The sequence below is a fragment of the Ursus arctos genome, unplaced genomic scaffold (genome assembly GCF_023065955.2).
Source record: "Ursus arctos isolate Adak ecotype North America unplaced genomic scaffold, UrsArc2.0 scaffold_12, whole genome shotgun sequence".
Taxonomy (NCBI): domain Eukaryota; kingdom Metazoa; phylum Chordata; class Mammalia; order Carnivora; family Ursidae; genus Ursus; species Ursus arctos.
In genome coordinates this window covers 12,630,534-12,651,013 of record NW_026622786.1, presented here as the reverse complement: position 1 = coordinate 12,651,013, position 20,480 = coordinate 12,630,534, and the positions used below count along the sequence as shown (strand labels likewise).

At 37.3% G+C, this 20,480-nt stretch overlaps 1 protein-coding gene across 2 annotated transcripts in view; it reads left to right on the top strand.

Annotated features, from left to right (window-relative positions):
- The window catches only part of MAGI3 (membrane associated guanylate kinase, WW and PDZ domain containing 3), a 234,163-nt gene that overhangs the window by 44,695 nt on the left and 168,988 nt on the right, over nt 1-20,480 (top strand). The gene's annotated exons all lie outside the window — the stretch shown is intronic.

Below are 20,480 nucleotides of genomic sequence, written 5' to 3'. Positions count from 1 at the left end.
CCGAAATCTAGAATTATAATTTAAGATGGGACCTGGGCTTTAATAAATGCTCTAGGTGCTTGGCAGGACCATACTGTAGTTCTGCTTGGAAGTAAACGTCTTCAATCAAGCTGCAAAGAATTGCCACAGAGTTACATAAAATAGGAGCACACAATCAGAATTTACTGTCATAATAAGCCACCATGCGTGAAAGTCAGTAGGAACAGCGTACCAAAGAACCAAACCCAGTAGACTTCAGTTCTTAGAACGTAAATGCAGTTTATGAATGAAGCATTTTAATGTTGTTAAAGGAATAAAAGAAATTGATAGCATGAGTAAGGAGAAAGTGACTGTTATTGACCAGGCAGTTTTGAAAATGAACCAGTTAGAAATTGTAGAAATGCCAAATAAAAAACAAATAAAAAAATTAATGGTAAGTTTAAATAAGAGATTAGACACAGCAGAGGAGAAAAATTACTAAAATGTAGGTCTGAAGCTAGTACAAAGAAGATAGCACAGAGGCAGAGGGGTAGAAATTGTGGCAAAAAGGACAAGAGAGGAGTAAATTTCAGAGGATGATAGAGGGAAAATGGGAGAAGAGAATATTTGAATATTTGAAATGAAAAAGATTTTAGAAAAAAGATTGTAATCTTCACATTTTGGAAGCCCAAGAAATACACTTGCTTGTTGTTTTCTAGTGATGAAGCAGTTCTTTGAAACATGAAGGCAAAATAAAGATATTTTCAGATAAGCAAAAATAGGGAGTTTACCTGTTTAGCTAAAACCCCCATTCCTCCAACTAATATTGAATGATTTACTCCTGATCTCAGAAAGGAGATTTGAGATGTAAGAAGGAGCACAACAAAGTAAGATGGTAGATATGGGGATAAATCTAAACATACATTAATGATGTAAAACAGAAACATCTAATGTATGGAGTTCAAAAGGCCTCAGTAATATCAAGGTAGTCATAAAGTATTGTATTACAATTTGGTGTTAAGTAGGAAGGAGATAACTAGATCAAAAACATCTTCAGGCCCCTGTGTTATTTGAGAAGAAGTTAAATTTCGTGTTATAAATATGGAAGTTAAGAGTTAAAGCTTAGTGTTCAAAAGAATGAAAACAGGATATCTTCTTTTTTTTAAATAATAATATTTTTTTATTATGTTAGTCACCATACAGTACATCCCTGGTTTTTGATGTAAAGTTCCATGATTCATTAGTTGCATATAACACCCAGTGCACCATGCAACACGTGACCTCCTTACTACCCATCACCAGCCTATCCCATTCCCCCATCCCCCTCCCCTCTGAAGTCCTCAGTTTGTTTCTCAGAGTCCATAGTCTCTCATGGTTCATTCCCCTTTCTGATTACCCCCCCTTTCTTTATCCCTTTCTTCTCCTACAGGATACTTCTAAATGAGGAAAGCAAAAATATGAAATGAGGAAAAAACTGGTCAATTTAACAAAAGGGAGGAAAGAGAAAAATAAAACATGGGCAAATTAAAAAGCACAAGATAAAATGGCAGAAATCAAAATATCAGTAATCAAATTAAATATTAAACTGAAAAAGGAAGCAATCTAGTTATATGCCATTTATAAGAGAATACCTAGAGGATGAGGACAGAAAAAGATTGAAACAGTGGGAAAAAAGTGGCAAGTATTAACCAAAATATTTCTTGTGTAGTAATGATATTATCAGACCAAATATATTTTATGGCAAAATAGAATTAGCATCGGAGAGGGCGCTCTATCATGATAAAATGTTGATTTTTGGTAGGAAGCTTTTTCTAAGTTTATGTGAACCTAATAGCCTAACTATTAGGTAAAGAAAAAAGGAGAATGAGCTGTAAGAAAATTTTGACAAATCCATCATCATAGTTGAAATTTTTTACACACCTCTTGGTAATTATAGATTCATCAGACAAAAAAAAAAAAAGTGAAATTATGGAAGATAGAACATTATTAACAAATTTGATTTGGTGAATGTATATAGAACCTTGTTCCCAACAACTGGAAAATATAAACCCTTTCTTTCAAGCATATATTGAACATTCATGAAAATTGACCATGCTTTAGGCCAGGGGTTTGCAAACTTTTGTAAATGGCCAAATTCTAAGTATTTTCTGCTTTGTGGGTTATACAGGGATCCCCCCCCCCAACTATTTGCAACTTATTTGTCATATTCAGTTCTGCTGTTGTAGAGTGAAAGCAGCCACAGCCAATATGTAAACACATGGGTGTGGCTGTATTCCAATAAAATTTTATTTACAAATACAGGTGACTGGCTGGATTTGGCCTATAGGCCTTAGTTTGCCAGCTCTTGCTTAAGACCATAAAAGTCTTAACAAATTTCCATATCATACAGACTACATTTTCTGACTGAAGTAGAATGAAGTCCTCCTTTCCACACCAACATATACACTTCTGGGGGGAATAATTCTTCCTAACTCCTTGATCAAAGAAGAAATCATAATGGGAATTTAAAAAATACTTAGTGCTGAATAGTAATGAAATTACTGTAAATCAAAGCTTGTAGAATGCAGTTTAAAAGTGTTCACAGGACAACTTTTAGCCTTAAAGGAATAAAAGAAGAAAGGCTGAAAACGAATGTACGAATCATGTGACATAAGAAGTTAAAAGAAAGAAAATAGAATAAGTATAAACAAAGTATAAAGAAGGAAATAATAAAGACCGAAGTTAATAAGATAAAATCTAGCAAATCCAAAATTATTTTTTTAAAAAGAAGGCACCTAATAAAATAATATTCGGAATGAAAAATGGGATATTATGCTATAGATATTAAAGAGAATTCTGTGAACATTTTTATGCTGTAAAATTTGAAAATTTAAATGAAATAGACAAGTTTCTAAAAGAATGTAACTTATCAAAATTGGTTGAAGAAGAATTAAAAATCAAAAGTTTAAGTGAAGAAATTAAGCCAACAATCTGAGATCTTCCTAAAAGAAAATAGGCTCAGACAGTATTTTAAACTTTGAAGGAATGATAATTCCTGTAGTATATAAACTGAGAGAGTTAAAACAAAATGAAAATCTAGTCTGTGAGATTAGTATTTCTTTTCTTTTCTTTCTTTTTTATTTTTTTTTAAGATTTTATTTATTTATTTAACAGAGAGAGACAGCCAGCGAGAGAGGGAACACAAGCAGGGGGAGTGGGAGAGGAAGAAGCAGGCTCCTAGTGGAGGAGCCTGATGTGGGGCTTGATCCCAGAGCACCAGGATCACGCCCTGAGCCAAAGGCAGACGCTTAACGAGTGCGCCACCCAGGCGCCCCAGATTAGTATTTCTTGAATACTAAAACCAAATAAGGACAGTATGAGAGAGGAAAATTACTGGCTCATTTTACTTATGAATGTAGGTTCAGAATTCCCAAACAAAATATTAGCTGATTAAGCAATGGTAAATAAGAAAGATAAGCCCAGTGGGGTCATATTTTCATAACCAGCTAGGAATGCAAAGATATTATAACATCTCATTAGATACAAAAAAGTGATAAAATTCACCAGTCTCCATTCATGGTAAAAATTCCTAGCAACCTTGGAATAGAAGGAAGCTTTCTTAACCTTTGAAATCCTCTAAAAACCTGCCCCAAGATACTCAATAATAAAGTAATAGAAACATTCTTTTTCTTTAAATTAAAGACATAACAAAGATGGTCACCATCACTGTTTCTACTTTATATTGGAAATTATAAATTTGAAGTTATAAATATATAAATTAGTTATGAGTTATTGAACATATATTATTTTTAGTTGGAAATTCCAGCCAACTCAATGAGACAAGACAAAAAAACGAAAGAATTCTTTCATTTAAGAATTAGGGGGGCACCTGGGTGGCTCAGTCAGTTGAGTGTCCAACCCTTGGTTTCAGTGCAGGTCATGATTTGACGGGTCATGAGATCAGGTCCTGTGATGGGCTCCATGCTCAACCGGGAGTCCGCTTGAAGATTCTCCTCCTCTGCCCCTCCCCCCACTCACTTGCTCAGGAGCATGCGTGCGCGCGCGCGCTTTCTCTCTCAAATAAATAAATAAATCTCAAACAAAAGAATTTAAGAATTAGAAAGGAGGAAACAAAATGGTCAGTATTTGTAGAAGATAGCGTTGTCTATACAGAAAACTCCAAGGAGTCTGCCCAGGGATTATTGGTTTAATTGCTGGTTGTAAAGTAATGACTAGAAATGAATGGCATTTAAATAAATCAGAAAACTTTTTTTAAAAATATACTTTAAAAAGATAACATTTATTGCACAAACAGATATGTAGGTGTAAGTTAAACAGAAATGTATAAGACCTTTATAGGGACTATAGTTAGATTTTATTGAATAAAAACAAAAATTCATAAGTAAATGGTGAGAAAAATCCTGTCTATGGATAGGGAGACTGGATAACAGAATTAAGCCCGTTTCTAACAAACTGATTTGTAAGTTTATGCAGTTTCATTCAAAGTTCCAGTAGCTTTTAAAAATGGAAGGTAGGGGCGCCTGTGTGGCTCAGTCAGTTAAGTGTCTGCCTTTGGCTCAGGTCATGATCCCAGAGTCCCAGGATCAGGCCCCGAATCGGGCTCCTCACTGAACAGGAAGTCTGCTTCTCCCTCTGCCCTTCACCCTACTCTCTCTCTCGTTCTCTCTCTCTCAAGTAAATAAAATCTTTAAAAAAAAATGAAAATGCAATGTGGAATGGAAATGCAATGGAAAATGCAATGGAAGTCTGCTTCTCCCTCTGCCCTTCATGCTGCTCTCTCTTTCGTTCTCTCTCTCTCAAGTAAATAAATAAAATCTTTAAAAAAAATAAAAATGCAATGTGAAATCTTATTTTAAAATTTGCAAAGGACGAGTTCTCCTGGAAACTTGAAGAACTTGTAGGTTGGCAGTATGGTAGCAACACAGAGATAAATAGATTAAAGAAGCAGAAGGGAGGCCCAGAAGTAGACCTTTATGGAAACTTGGTATGTCAGAGTGATGCTGCACATTAGTGGGAAGAGGATAGACTATTCCTCATATATTGCTGGAATAATTAGCTGTTTATATGGGGAAAAAGTGGAATGGGATCTCTACTTCATACCCTGTACAAAATCAAATTCAGTCAGATTGAAGCCTTAATAAAAACCACTATCAGTTCGGTTGTGCTTATTATATACTTGACCTTGTTCTAGACTTCACACACATTTAGTCCTTTGATCATTGCATTTATCTTTAATTGAAGGTGCTATTATTATCCCCATTTTCTTTTTATGTGAAGAAACTGAGGCAAGCACAGAGAAACCAAGTAATTTGCCCAGGGTCATAGTAGCAGAGCCATATTGTCTGTGACCTTAACCTCTATGCTATACTGCTTTTACTTAAATGAGCAGACAAAATCTTACATTTTTCAATATAGAGGCATGTTTTTGTGACCTCAGGATAGGGAAGGATTTTTTTTTAAAAGGATTTTATGTTTATCATAAAGGAACAAAAAATCAATAAATTTGGCCACCTTAAAATTAGAAACTTCTTGTCAGGAGGTACCATAAAGTAAGTGAAAATGCAAGTCAGAGATTGGTAAAAGATATTTGTAATACTTAGGAAAGAATTGCAATCATAAATATAATGAATTCCTACCACACTAATAATGTATAAGAGTTTTGTTGATCCACATTTTCCTCCACGATTGGAATTTCTTCTCATCCTCGTGGCCATAAAATGGTTTATTTATGGTTTTAATTTGCAATCCTTGATTTTTAGTGAGGATAAGCATCACGTCCAATTACTAATGGCCGTTTGTATTTTTCCTTCGACAAAGAATCTGCAGAGGTTAGGACGTGGGGCTGACATTGGCATTTTGAGAATTGCGGACCTACCTCCAGGTACTCCTGGGTCTGTAAATTTTATTAGAGAAGCACCTGTGACAGATCTGCTTCTCTGGCCAGTTTTTGATTTCTAGGATATTTTTTGTTTATCTTCATTTAGAGCTGTACTCCTAAATCATTTAATAGAACACTGAAGTTGCTGGTACAGGTCATAACATTTGAAAGGATTAACATATGATTTATGCTCTCTAAATCCACAGCTATTAGAAAATAACCTAAAACTTCAGGATTTACTTTGCAGAAGTGATTTCCTTCTAATGTATTCTCTTTCAGCAGAATTCAGAATCCTGTTACATAAGAGGCCATAAAGCTTTAATTCCCATGCGTTCATACCTAGTGACCATTATACTTCAAAGAAAAAGTATAAAATTTTCCTAATTCTCGAAGTAACACATAAGAAAATTTGGAAAATACAAACATGTAGGTGATAATAAACTATTTAGAGAACTGTGATTTATAATATATTCCTTTGTGGTCTTTTGTGTTTATATCTTTATGTACATGGTTGAGGATAACTATCCCACTTTAACAGAAGAGCTTTCACTTATTATACCAAAAAAAAAAGTAATTATAATTACTTAGAAATTTAATCACATAAAAGGTAAGTCACCATCTCCAAAGAGGTTTGAATTTCAGCAGGGGGTAGGAAGAGAATTGTCCTGTGCATTGTAGAATATTCAGCATTATCCCTGGCCTCTCCCTACTAGATGCTGGCAGCACACTCTGCCTTCTCAGAAACGCTTCGGGTATTGCCAAATGTCCCTTGAGGGGACTGATTCACCCACGTCATTGAGAACCTCAGGTTTATGTAGTAGAACACTCTTTCTGCCATGATCATGTTTTCTTCTCTTGGTTTGAAGGGTATTGCTTCTCTTGGTCTTCTTCCCTTATTGCTTCTTTTCACTCTGCTTTGCTGGTTTCTCTCTCCCTGGCTTCTTAATGTCCACACCTCTCTTCTGAACTCTACGCTCATCTGTCCTAGTGACCGTCAGACATCTTTGCTCCTATCTCTGAGAGGCATTGCAAATAGAATGTGTCTGTAAACAAACTCCTGACCTCTGCCTCCCCCAAATGTCTCCATGTGCAACCATCCTTTTTTTCATTTAATGTAATTTCTGTTGTCTAGGCTAAAACCTTACAGTCTTGTCTGACTGACTTGTTACTCTCAAACCTCACATGAAATACATCAGGAAGTCCTTTTTTTTAATAATAATATTTTTTTATTATATTATGTTAGTCACCATACAGTACATCCCTGGTTTCTGATGTAAAGTTCGATGACTCATTAGTTGTGTATAACACCCAGTGCACCATGCAATACGTGCCCTCCTTACTACCCATCACTGGCCTATTCCATTCCCCCACCCCCCTCCCCTCTGAAGCCCTCAGCCCTTTTGTCTAACTTTACAATTTCTTCAGAATCTGCCCTTTGCTCCCTTTCTCCACTGCTGTCACCAGCATCTCTTGCTTGGTTTAGAGCAGGAGCCACCTAACTGGTCTCCCAGCTCTGCCCTTGTGCTCTTAATCTTCTCTGAGTGACCTTTCAAATGTTCAATCAGATCATGTCTTTCCTCTCCTCAGAGCTCTGTAATGGCCCCTGCCTTTCACTCAGAATAAAAGCCAAAGTCTCTGGCATATAATAGCTCCTCAAAAAATACTTGTTGGATGAAGGAAGAGCTAAATCAGATCATTTAAATGCTTTTTTTGCTTTCTTCATCTTGCTGATACTTTGTACTTTTAACTACTCCCTCTTTCTTGAACTCTCTTCTCCTTCAGTCATAGCTATTCCCTCTTCTCTCTCTGCTTGATTGTCTGTCATCTTCATGGCTCTACTTCCTGTATGTACAATCATTAGTCATTAAATCTCTGTTCACATCCTTGGCCCTCTTTCTCCTTTCTGTTCAACCTTCTTTGATAATTTCAATCACACCAGTGTCTAAACTATCACTTCTTCATTGATTCTTCTCAATTGCATAGTAATAATATATCAAAGAAGTCGTCTTTTTAGTTTTTATCCCCACTGAATATGAGCTCCATGAAAGTAGGGACTGGATCTTGCTGGTCAACTACTGTATTTCCAGGGCCAAATGTGGTTCTTGGTACATTGTGTCATTCAATACACATTTGTTGAGTGAAGGAATCTTAAATCTGTTTTTCATACTGCTTTTTGGTCAGATTGAGCTGGATGTCTTTATATCAGTCAATAATATTTCGTATGCCCAAAACCAGATTCGTCATCCTCCCCGTTCTCCCCCCCGCAATAAACCTGTTCCCTCTCCTTTCCACTCTGCCTTCAGTAGAGGGTATTCCCATGCACACCAGTTGTTAAAGCCAAATATCTAGCTGCCTTCAGTAGAGGGTATTCCCATGCACACCAGTTGTTAAAGCCAAATATCTAGCTGCCTTCAGTAGAGGGTATTCCCATGCACACCAGTTGTTAAAGCCAAATATCTAGCTTGCTTGCTTGCTTCCTTCCTTCCTTCCTTTCTTTTTTAAAGATTTCTCCCAGTTTTTCATCACCGCTAATCAGTTGCCAAATTCTGGTGATTCTTTTTTGTTTTTTTAAACCGCTTTACGGAGGTATGATTTACATATCATAAAATTTCCCTGTTTTAAGGGTACAATCCAGTAAACTTTAGTATATTTATAGAATGGCACAACCACCACCACATCTAATTTTATAACCTTTCCAACACCTTGAAAAGAAGCCTCCTAACCACTTAGAATTGCTCGTTTTCCTTCCCAATCCTAGGCAACCGTTAATCTTTTTATCTCTATATGTGCCCCCTTTTTTAAATATTCATGTTACTAGAATCATGCAGTATGTGTTTTTTTCTGTCTGACTTCTTTCACTGAGCATATTGTTTTTGAGATTCATTCATGGTGTATTTTGTATCCGTTACTTTGTTCCTTTTTATTGCTGAGTAGCTTTTCATTGTATGGATATGTCAGATTTTTCTAATTCAGTCAATAATTGATGGGCATTTGGGGTGTTTCTAGGTTTTGGCTGTTACGAGTAATACTTCTGTGAACATTTGTATATGGGTCTTTGTGTGGATATAGATTTTCATTTCTCTGGGTAGATACCTAAGAGTGGAATTACTGGGTCATACAGTGAATCTGCGTTTGGCTTTTCAAAGAAAGTACGAAACTGATTTCCAAAGTGGCTGCACCATTTTGTATTTCCAATAGCAACTTAAGAAGGTTCTGATTTCTCTACGGTCTCACCGATACTTGATATTGTCTTTTTGATTATAGCCATCCTAGTGGGTGAGAAATGGTATTTCATTTCGCTTTAATTTGTATATCCCTAATAATTAACAATGTTGAGCACCTTTTTATGTGCTTATTAGCTATTTATGTGTCTTCCTTTGCCCATTTTGCTGTTCATATTTATTTTTAAGATTTTATTTTTTTTGGGGGGGAGAGCATGTGCATAAGCGAGGGGGCATGGGGGAGGGAGGAGTAGAGGAAAGAAAATCTCAAGCAGACTTCCTGCTGAGCATGGAGTCTGAGGTGGGGGGGGGGGGGGCTCGATCTCAGGACCTCAAGATCATGACCCTAACCGAAATCAAGAGTTAGAGACGCTCAACCAACTGAGCCACCCAGGCTCCCCACCTTTGCCGATTTTAAAATTGTGTTAGTAGTCTTTTTATTATTGAGCTATACGAGTTCTCTATATACCCTAGACACAAGTCTCTTATTAGATATATGACTTACAAATAGTTTCTCCTTGTCTATGGGTTATTTTTTAACTAAAATTTTTTAAAAACTTGAGATATAATTCACATACCGTAATATTGACTCCTTCGAAGTGCACAACTCAGTGGTTTTTAGTATATTCACAAAGTTCTGCAGTCATCACCAGTAGGTAATTTCAGCATATTTTTATTACCTCCAAAAGAAAGCCAATATCCATTAGCAGCCTTCCTCACTCCCTTCAGCCCCTGGCAGCCACTTATCTTTTTTCTATCTAGGGATTTGTCTAGCTTGCCTTTTTTACTCTCTTGAATGGTGTCTTTTGAAACACAAAAGATTTGAATTTTGATCAAGGTCCGTTGGTCAGTTTTGTCTTTCATCTTGTGTTTTTTGTGTCGTATTTAAGAAAGCATTGCCTAATTCAAGATCTCAAAGATTTACTCCTATATTTTCTTCTAAGAATTTTATAATTTCATTCTTACATTTAGGTCTGTGGTCTCTTTGAGTTAATTTTTGTGCGAGAGTCAAATTCATCTTTTTGCAGGTAGGTATCCAGTTGCCCCAGCACCATTTCTGCAAAAGAATATTTCTTTGGATCTGAAGTATGTTACTTGCAGGCAACATATAGTTAGATCTTGAATTCTTATCCAGTTGGATAATCTCTGTCTAAAATCTTTTGCTTCTACCTCAGATTCTTTGTTCCTTGTTTTTTCTTCCTACTCCCACTGCCTTTGTTATTACCTAGAGTGGCTCCCAGGTGTTTCCCTGGCCTCCTGGTGTGGATTCTTTGCTACTATTTTCAAATCTATTCTCTATACTGATTACTTCAGTATCAGTATTACTTCAATTTACTTGTCTGGCTCCTGTGGACCTTTGAGTTTGCAAATCCTGGCATAAAATGTCATGTTGGGACTCCTGTAATTCTTCCTATTCATTTTTTTATTCTCTGGGTATTTAGTGAGCGTCTACTAAGTGACAGGTTACTGTTCTAGGCATGAAAGCTAGAGCAGGGTACCTGTAAGCTTTCAATGATTAACTCACCACTCAAAACGTAGTGGCAAAAAAAACAAAAACAAAAACAAAAAACCAAAAACACCAAAACAAACAAACAAACAAACAACAACAAAAAAACCAAAACCCAGTTACTTAGTTCATGATTCTTGGGTTGATGATTTGTACTGGGCTCGTGAATGAGTTTCTCTTGATCTTGGCTGGGCTGTTATTTACAGTCGGCTAGATAGTTCTGCTTCTGGGAATTGGTTGGCCATCATCTCAGCCAGGAGTTGGAAATCCTTGTATGGTCCCTAAGCTAAGAATGTTGTTTATAGTTTTGAAAAGTTGTAAAATAAAAGACAGAAGAAGAATATGTGACAGAGATCGTATATGGCCCTTAAAGCCTGTCCCTTTACGGAAATATCCCTGGTCTAGGGCAAAAGGAATTGACTGGGCTATGTTTCTCTCATCATTCAATAGGCAGCAACAGGGTTCCAAGAGAGAGCGGAAGCATGCAGGAGTTTTGCAGCTTACATTTGAATCTGGTACAGTGTTTCTTCTGCTATATTCTGTTGGCCAAAGCAAGTCACAAGTTGGCTGAAACTCAACAGACTGAATAAAGGACTTTATTTATTTATTTTTTAATGGGAGGAGCTATAAAATCACATCAAGAGGTGTGAATAAGAGGAGGAGACAAGTTATGGCCATTTCTACTGCCTCCCACAAACAGTAGGAAAACAGACAAAAAGCTCTTTGCCTTTGTAGAGTATGCATTCTATTGATGGCAATACATTCTCATGTTTTATTATACTTCCCAAATATGTCCCTAGTGTAGCCATTCCGGCCTAGTTGTGTGTCCTGACTAGTCCTCTGACTTTTCACTTTTCTGTACTTTAGTCATGCTTTATGAATGTTATGGGATGAAAAAATAGTATGAGTGTCTTCCCTCATCTTCTTAGTTAATTTCATTTTCCTTCAAGATCGCTCCCCTTTTTTAGGCATTTCCTGGACAGTATGCCCTGTATCCTATGTTGCTCTGTGTTCTCTGACATGTTCTGTTTTAGCACTGGTTAATGCTGAATTGTGATTAGTAGTTCAGTATCTCCGTAGTAAGGTGTGTGAAGACGGGGTCCTGCCTCATTGACATATTTCCATTTCTGGCCAACAAAAATTGGTTGGATACCTACCTACTCTGTGTCGGGCACTGTGCTGAGTGGTAGAAGTAAGCAAAACAGACAAGGAAGGAAAGTTCTTGCTTTCATGGAACTACATAAGTAGTATTCTTAGTAATACTGGTTTTTGTTTCTTTGTTTGCTTGTTGTAGCAAGATTAGTAAATTAGGTTTTGTTTTCTCATTATGGCTCCAAACCATTTTTCACCCGTAAGTCTTCTGTGTTTTAGTCTTGTGAAGTTTTATCTTTAAGGCATTTACTGTGTCACTTTTGATTTTTACAGCTGCATCTTTAGTGTTATGCAATATGTGTATTTTGAAAACCAAGCATACTAAATAGTTATGTTGAAATTCGTATACTATTTTGATTAGTAGTTCACGCTCTTCTTGGTCATTCACTTTTTAAATTCTTGGTAGTCCATCTGCAAGGGCAGTTACTTCTTGCATTTTAGAACAAGGTTTGAGGTTCCAGAATCTTTTTCCTAAGGAAAATTAGATTTTAGTGTTTATAATAGTGCCCTATACATAATGGGCACTTAATAAGCATTTGTTCGCGGTAATAGCCTGTTTGGTTTTCTGTTTCATTGAGTTTCACCCAAAATGATTATTCTTGCCTGGCTTTTAAATAGCTAAATAAATTCTTGACCTTCAGTATAATAATTATAATAACTTCTTTTCATTCTGAATTACTCACTTTCTCTCTTCCCTCCCATTCGACCCTCAAAAATATTAATGTATAAATTTGGAAGTGTCTCTATTTTTGCAGTTGCCAACCTGCTTGAAGCGTTTTGAAAATGTGCATTTGAATTTTATAAATTGATGCCTGCAGAAATTAAGGACAATTTAGAGAAGTGATTTATTACCTGAAAAGAATTAATGGTATGATTCTCCATAACATGTTATTAGATAGTCATATCATTTAGTTATTTATTCTTTCATTCTTGGTTCAGTCATTCACCTATTGAATAAGCATTTTTTTGAACGCTTAGAACACATCAGTCACTGTGCAAGGTGCTGGTATTATAGAGAAGAATTAAACATAGTCAATGAGTGGAGGGAGGTCTTTATTTTATATTTAAATCTCTAAGGTTTAAAATATTACAGAGGCTACAATGTACGTATTCACCAGGTAGAAAAAGGAGAGCAAAGAAGAACTCCATGGGATTTTAACTTTTTTGGCATCCCACTTAACCATTCTGTGAAATGTAGCAAATGATATTCTGATATTTTGAATTGAAAGCATCTAGTAGCATCTGGTTTTATCAATGTCCAAGTGTCTTATACTTGTTGCAGTGAGTGTAGGCATTGAATTAAGTCATGATTGTTGAAAAGCATGTATATAAATGTGCGTTTTATGACAGCTGATGTCAGATGAGTTATTTAATATCTGGACAGTTCAAAATAATAATCGGAATTTATGTAGACTAATATAAACCATTTTGATTGCAGATTTAGAGAAATTATAGTTTGATCAGAAAAAAATTTGAAAGACAACAATTTTCCTCATTAACCTTTTTATAATTCAGTGTGTTATGTAAGACATATACTTTTATATAAGTGAAATTACGTAATTACCTTCCCTATTGTATTTTGTTATGTGTAGAGGACCAAATTAAGACAAGAAAACATTAACGAGATAAAAACAGAAAATTGCTCTCATGGCCAGTTGTTTATAAGAAGGGTAAAGAGGCTACATAGCAGCTCGTGTATTTAAAGCCTAAGTGATTTTTATTCTGTGTTTTTATTGACTCGTGATTAATGAATTAATCTATAGGTCAGCAAGGAGATTTAAAGTATTCAAACTTAAAAGCTAGGCTATTTGGGAAGGGGGTTAACTTTTTCATTTACTTAAAATGGAAAGGATATTATTTAACTATTGATTTGGGTAATGTTACGACTTCAAGGGCATGTGAAATGGTACTTTTTCCCCTCCTGGTAATCCTTTAATAAATAAACATCCTTTTTTTTTTTTTTTTTTTTTTTGAAACACTTTGGGGATGGAATTGTAGCTGTATAAGTTATATTGTTATATTAAAGCACGGTCACTCTTAAAATTCTGAATTTAGTTTTTGAAAATTTTATTTAAAAAGCAGTCCCTTTGAAGGCCCATTTCCATGTTGTACTGAAGAGTTCTAAGCTCTAAACTGCTCCTTGGAAGGGGACTAATTATTATTAGTCTGGTATTTACTTTAGTAGATGAATTAGATACTATGTTTTACTCAGTCTCCACTCCCACAGAAAAGTGTCCTGTGTGTGTCTGTATAATATACAAAAGGTGCATAGGTCTTCCTTGTCCCCCCAAGACCTTTCATGTTTTATGGAGGTGCATATGTGCATCTGTAGAGTGATTTGGACATGACATTAATAAAGAATTCAAATGAGAATAAAACCAATATTGTACCAGATATTTCAAGGCTGGTTTAAAATAAGGTAATTAAAAGTAACAATCTTAGAAATCTAATTCCTTTGATTTTTTTTTTCCTACCCTCATTCTTGGCCTACTTTTTACATAACGTTTTTAATATAACTTTATGTAACTATTGCTTAATATCAGTATTGTTTAAATTTTAAAATTCCTTTTTTAATCTTTACAAGCTTGGAATTCAACTTGTCCTTCTCTATTAATGTTTAATAAGAATAGTAGAGTTGGAATTAGAGCAAGCACATGTTTCCTTTTAAGTGGATTAAATAGCCCGATTTTTCTAGACCCTTGTTTTCTTCCCTTCTTTCTTTTTCTTGCCCATCTCATTGTCTTGTAATTAATTTGTGTTTTTTAGATTCCCCCCTCCCCAGATAGTAGAAAGGGAAAGAAAGGTAGAACTTAGGGATTACTTGATTTTCATTCACTTATTACACCGTGTCTGCCACTGGCAGGAATATCTGCGTACTACCTTTGTATGTATTGAATGATACATTAAGCTACATATATTCAGTTACTCTTTCAGTCCAAAAACATATAGAATTAATTTTTTTTCTGCTTATATTTGGAGCAGTATAGTTAATAGTTCAGAGGCTTGTCTCATTTTTTCTAGTTGTATGCCACCTTTTTTGTTGTTAAATCTTTCTTCAGTGTACCCCCTCGAGCCTCACTGGCAATCATTCTTTTTTATGTAAGACCATTCTGTTCCTTGCTTAACTCTCCAGCCTCTTCTCTTGTTGCTCTTCATTATCAGGCCCAACTGTACTGAACATGTAGTTCCTGAAGTATGTCTTGCTTTCTCTTTCCTCTGTGCCTTTGCACATCCTGTTCCCTCTACCTAGAGCATTCTTGTGCTGTCGCCCTGCCCTTTCTCATCACCGGGCACGCCCCTGGTACCGTGTTCAGAGGTCATTTCCTCCAGTTCCTCCATGATACCTCTTCCTCTTCTGGGCTTCCCCAGCATCATGTGTAAGCCTCTAAGATAACTGTACAGTATTGTTTGTAACTCCCTTGGCTAAGAGCTTTGTAGGATGGACAGTTTTCTCTCTCCATGCTTTGCACAGAGCACTTAAATCATAGAATGGAGAGGGAAGAAGAAACTGAAATTTGAATGTCTCGTATGTCCGCGAACATGCTTAGTTCTTTGGGGAACAGTCGAATGGGTTCTGTTGCCACCACAGTTTGCAAGGCCATGTTATCTCCATTTTATAGTTCAGAAACCTGAAGTTGATTTGCCCAGTGAGGTACAGGAAGTAGTAGAGCCAGGCTTTGAAACCAGGCGTGGCTTGATTCCAGTCTCTGGTGATTTCCTTTTACCACGCTGCTTCTTCAGTCATACGGATGGCATGAGGGGTTGACGATGGGCAGTCGTATAAGGCCTCGGAAAGAACAGGTGCCTGGACAGCAGACGGATCTGGGGTTGAATTCTCACTTGCCATTTAACCAACTGTCGGCAAGTTTCACGATCTCTAGAAATCTCCGTTTTCCCTTTTTAAAAAATGTGGCTCCATAACGTTACCTACTTGAGGGGATTGCTGGGAGAATGAAATAAAATCCTGTAGGGGGAGGGTTTTGTGTCGGATAGCACTATATATAGCTATAAGCAAAAGACAGACTAACAAAGGTTCCAGCAAAGACAGATTTTAAACAGCTTCACGTAATAAGAAGTCTGGAGAGAGTCTTCAGTGACTGAAGTTTCTTTTTCTCCTAGTCACAGGGCATCTGTGAAGTGTCCGGCATCATATCAAAAGCTGGAGAAAGCGAGGAGGCGTGACTACAGTAATGGCTTAACTGGGCTCCTAACCACAGCCCTGCCATTAACCCGGCTAGGAGAGAGACCGGATTGTGGACAAGGGGGAGGGGAGTGGCGATCAGACCAATAATCAGTCTTCCGCTTTTACCTTCACGGGAAGGAGCACCTTGCTCCCTCCCATAAAATTAGAGCCACGCCTTCCGCAGTAGCTGTTCCGCAGCTGCTGTGTGATGTGACCCGGCGCTGCTAACAGTCACAAGGTGTGTTTATGACTCGTTAGGCCGGAGCAGCGAACAAGTAAGCACGGTGCATTGTTTTCATCCCTGCCAGGAAGGGCCAAGAGTCCATCAGTTATGTCCTTATTGTGTAACTCTTTAGGTGCCGACATCTTGCAAAATGGCTTTTCAGTCATTTTCTTTCTTTCTTTTTTTTTTTTTTTTAAAGATTTTATTTATTTATTCGACAGAGATAGAGACAGCCAGCGAGAGAGGGAACACAAGCAGGGGCAGTGGGAGAGGAAGAAGCAGGCTCTCAGCGGAGGAGCCTGATGTGGGGCTCGATCCCATAACGCTAGGATCACGCCCTGAGCCGAAGGCAGACGCTTAACCGCTGTGCCACCCAGGCGCCCCTTCAGTCATTTTCTTATCTCACTGGCTTAAGAATGCTTACAAAAAACTGCTACAGCTTCTGACCACCCTCTCCCACCTTACACCCTCCACCCCACCCGCCAACACACCAAACAGCAAAAGCCAGGTAGACAATTATCTCTAGACAGACAGCAGCAAAACCTTATACCGTCCCTGGAGTCCCTCAGATAGTTTGATGGCTGCTGCTGTTTTCTGGGAGGGAACGAAAGCTTCAGCTTCAACAGCCCAAAGTTCGCGGTAGTCTTAAAGCCACTACTGCTCCTCCAGAATCTCACCTTTAGGACTTCCCCTGCCCACCCTCATCAGACTCAGAACAACAGAATCCTCTTTAAGTTCTGCCTCCCACGCCCAGCTTCCTGGTGTTGGAATTTTTCACAGTTATTAGACCTTCTTCCACCTGCTCACCCTGTTGGTTTTGGGCTGACTGGGGAGAAGAGGGAAGCCGAACTGGGGAGCTCTTGCTGCTTTGCCAGTGATGGGGTTATGTTCCTCAAATGCTTATTTGGGTCCTAGAGTGGACTTTTCTCTAGAAACAGTGGTATGAAGCACATTTGGGTTATACACTATCATGAGTTCTGTGGTTCATTTACATCTTGGAGACTGTCCTGAGATCTACCTACCATTATCCATTATCGCTATCCAGAAATAACCGATGTCTTCCAACCAACTGGAAAGCACACACTTGGGACAGTGTGTTAACATGAGGTCAGTGGCCTATGTTTGAGCTTCGCCCTCCTGCATGTTGGTAGGATGCTGAAGTAACACCCAAAGTGAAAGAGCAGGAGGAGAAGCTAAGGACATGGATAACTCATAGACTGGTTAATTAGTCCCTCTACAGGAAAAAGGAAAGTGCTCAGAAGACCTGAGTCTTGGATGCAGAATGTGCTAGATCTTTTCCTGTGTAAACTTCCTGCGTATACTACTTTTCTTTGTAATATTCGTATTTTGGAGGTTCAGTTATTTTTCTATTAGAGCGTCACTCAGAGAGCTTAGAGATATACATGTATAAATAGTGTCCGATTATTGCATGACTCGTATTGAGTTTCATGCTTTGGCTCAACTGTGTTTTACAAATTGACGTTAATGCCAGATTTTCTACAACTTAGATTCACTAAATGGTTTTTCATTATTCAGATGCCACCGATAATTTTGTAAAATAATAATAAACATGATGATGGTGATCAAATTCAGCTTCCAGATATCGAGAGGCGTATATATGCTTTACTGTGACAGCTTTTAGAAACTGTTTGAGGTAGATGAAGAAAAGGCAGAAGATATGTTGAGAAGCAGATGTTGTACGACTAAAGCACCCAGCTGAGTACTAACAAAATGAATCTCATGCCGATTAGTTAACAATTCTTTGGCAGTCAGAGACATATGTAAAGCAGTAAGCCCAGCATGGGAAAATAAAAAAAAATTAAAAGCATTTTCTAAGCTTCAAACATTGGCAGTGTCTCGTCTACCATCTGTGTTACTGAAAAGTTGATTTTGTTGTGGGTAAGTCATACCAAGGTCACTTCCAAAGAAAAAAAATTGGTTAACCCATCGAGTCTTCATTCCCAAATTAGCATCACATGTCTTGGCACTTGGAATTAGTGAAAAATGTTGTATCAGTAAAGTAAATTTCACTTGGGTGCATATAGATCTAAATTTTGTGTCGGCACTTCTGTGTGTCTGTTATGAAGCAGTTGTTTTGTTTTTGTTCAGTTCTTGTTTGAATTTTTTCAGGTCAAATCTATCAGTTATTTTAAAATTTTCTCTCAAAATGCTTCTTGGCCCAATTTAGATGTATAACCATTTAAATACAAAGGAAAGCGCCACTGACCCTTCTTGTCATGGTCTTCTGGTAAGAAAGGGCACGGCTTTCTCCTCCTAAAAGTCCTCCTCCTTTGATTGAATAGATGGTGGTCTGTAGAATGGCCTACTTAGGCTAAAAGTTCACTCTTCAGTACTTAAAATAATCTTGTTCCATTTTCCCTTACAGGACCAAAAATTGAAAATTTATACCCATAGATTCTTTCTATATACTACATCAGCTCTTTGTAATTAGTTTCTCTTGGCTCAGCAGTTTTCTTCCTCAGTAATTAGAGATGTTGCAAACCACAACATGGGATTTTCTTAGAAGTAAAATGAAATATCTTAAAACTTTATAGAAATTAAGGCCAATATGATTGGTCCGAAGTGAAAACAAAAAGTATAATCAGGGGCACCTGGGTGGCACAGCGGTTAAGCGTCTGCCTTCGGCTCAGGGCGTGATCCCAGCGTTCTGGGATCGAGCCCCACGTCAGGCTCCTCCGCTATGAGCCTGCTTCTTCCTCTCCCACTCCCCCTGCTTGTGTTCCCTCTCTCGCTGGCTGTCTCTATCTCTGTCAAATAAATAAATAAAATCTTTAAAAAAAAAACAAAAACAAAACAAAAAGTATAATCAAACACTTATTAATGTGTGGGTGTGATGAAATTAGGCTGCACAAAATTAATAAGCTTTGGTATTCATATTCTTATATTAATGGTGTGCAATAACTTGAAAACATACTTTTACTTTGATTCAAGAACTAAATGAAGATAGTTTTTATAATACTATGGGTCTGGAAGGAGATTCTTTCATTAAAGCGTTAAAGTTTCTTTATATATGACTCTTGTAAAAAGATTTATTTATTTTAGAGAGAGAGAGCACACAAGAGAGTGTGGGGGTGAGGGAGAGGGAGAGAAAGTCTTAAGCGGACTTTGCGCTGAGCGCGGAGCTCAACAGAGGGCTTGATTTCATGACCCTGAGATCATGAACTGAGCCAGAACCAAGATTTGAATGCTTAACCGACTGAGCCACCCAGATGCCCTAATATATAACTTATTTTTTAAACTAAAAGCTAGGATTCTGAGGGCCTTGGCATCCCACATAATTTATAGTATTGTTCTGGTTATGATATCTACAAAAAGTTTTGCTCATTGGCTGGTCTTATTTTTACCTGTATAGCTTTGCTTTTGATTGGAGTTGAAATGTTTTATGCACAGAATGTGGTAATGTTTGCCTTGTTGAGTACTGAGAGAGGAACTTTGTTTTGGTTAAACACCATTCTGGCAGTACCATATGAAGCTGAAATTGGAAGTGGACAGAGAGAGAAGGCTTCATGCAAAGGAGTGAATTATAAAAAGAAAAAGGAAAGAGAGGGAAAGTAGTGGTCATTATTGGCATTTAGAGATTTACTGCAGGGTCTTGGAGATACTCCATTAATTCATACAGTGTCTTTGTGAATTGGGGTCTTAAAGAGAACTATCGAAAGAAACTTCTGGGGTGCCTGGGTGGCTCAGTCAGTGAAGGGTCTGCCTTCGGCTCAGGTCATGATCTCAGTGTCCTGAGGTCGAACCCCGTGTCAGGCTCCTTGCTCAGCAGGGAGTCTGCTTCTCCCTCTTCCCCTCCCCCTGCTCGTGCTCACTCTCACTCTTTATCTCTCAAATAAATAAAATCTTTAAAAAAATCTATAAAAAAAGAAAGCTTCTTATAATTGTTTTTGTCTCTATAATTGTATTTATTTCTCAAAATGAAGAAAACAAATGTTAATTAAATTTCAATAACAATATATTTTAGGAAATATATTTACTTGATTAAAAACAATTTTAAAGTTATCATTAAAGACAAATTTTCATATTTAAATTTGTCATGTCAATTGTATTTTTTCAAAAGTAAGTAAAAATTTATCATAAGTAAAATAATTTGAGTTTTCCTAAAATTCTGTAGTTACTTTAATTTTTTAAAGAAGAATTTTATTTATGTATTTGTTAAAGACTTATTTATTTATTTTAGAGAGAGAGAGAGTGTGTATGTGCAGGAGTGGGAGGGGCAAAGGGAGAGGGAGAGAGAATCTCAAGCAGACTCCCCACTGGGCGTGGAGCCTGACATGGGGCTCAGTCTCACAACCCTGAAATCATGACCTGACCCGAACCAAGAGTCAGACACTTAA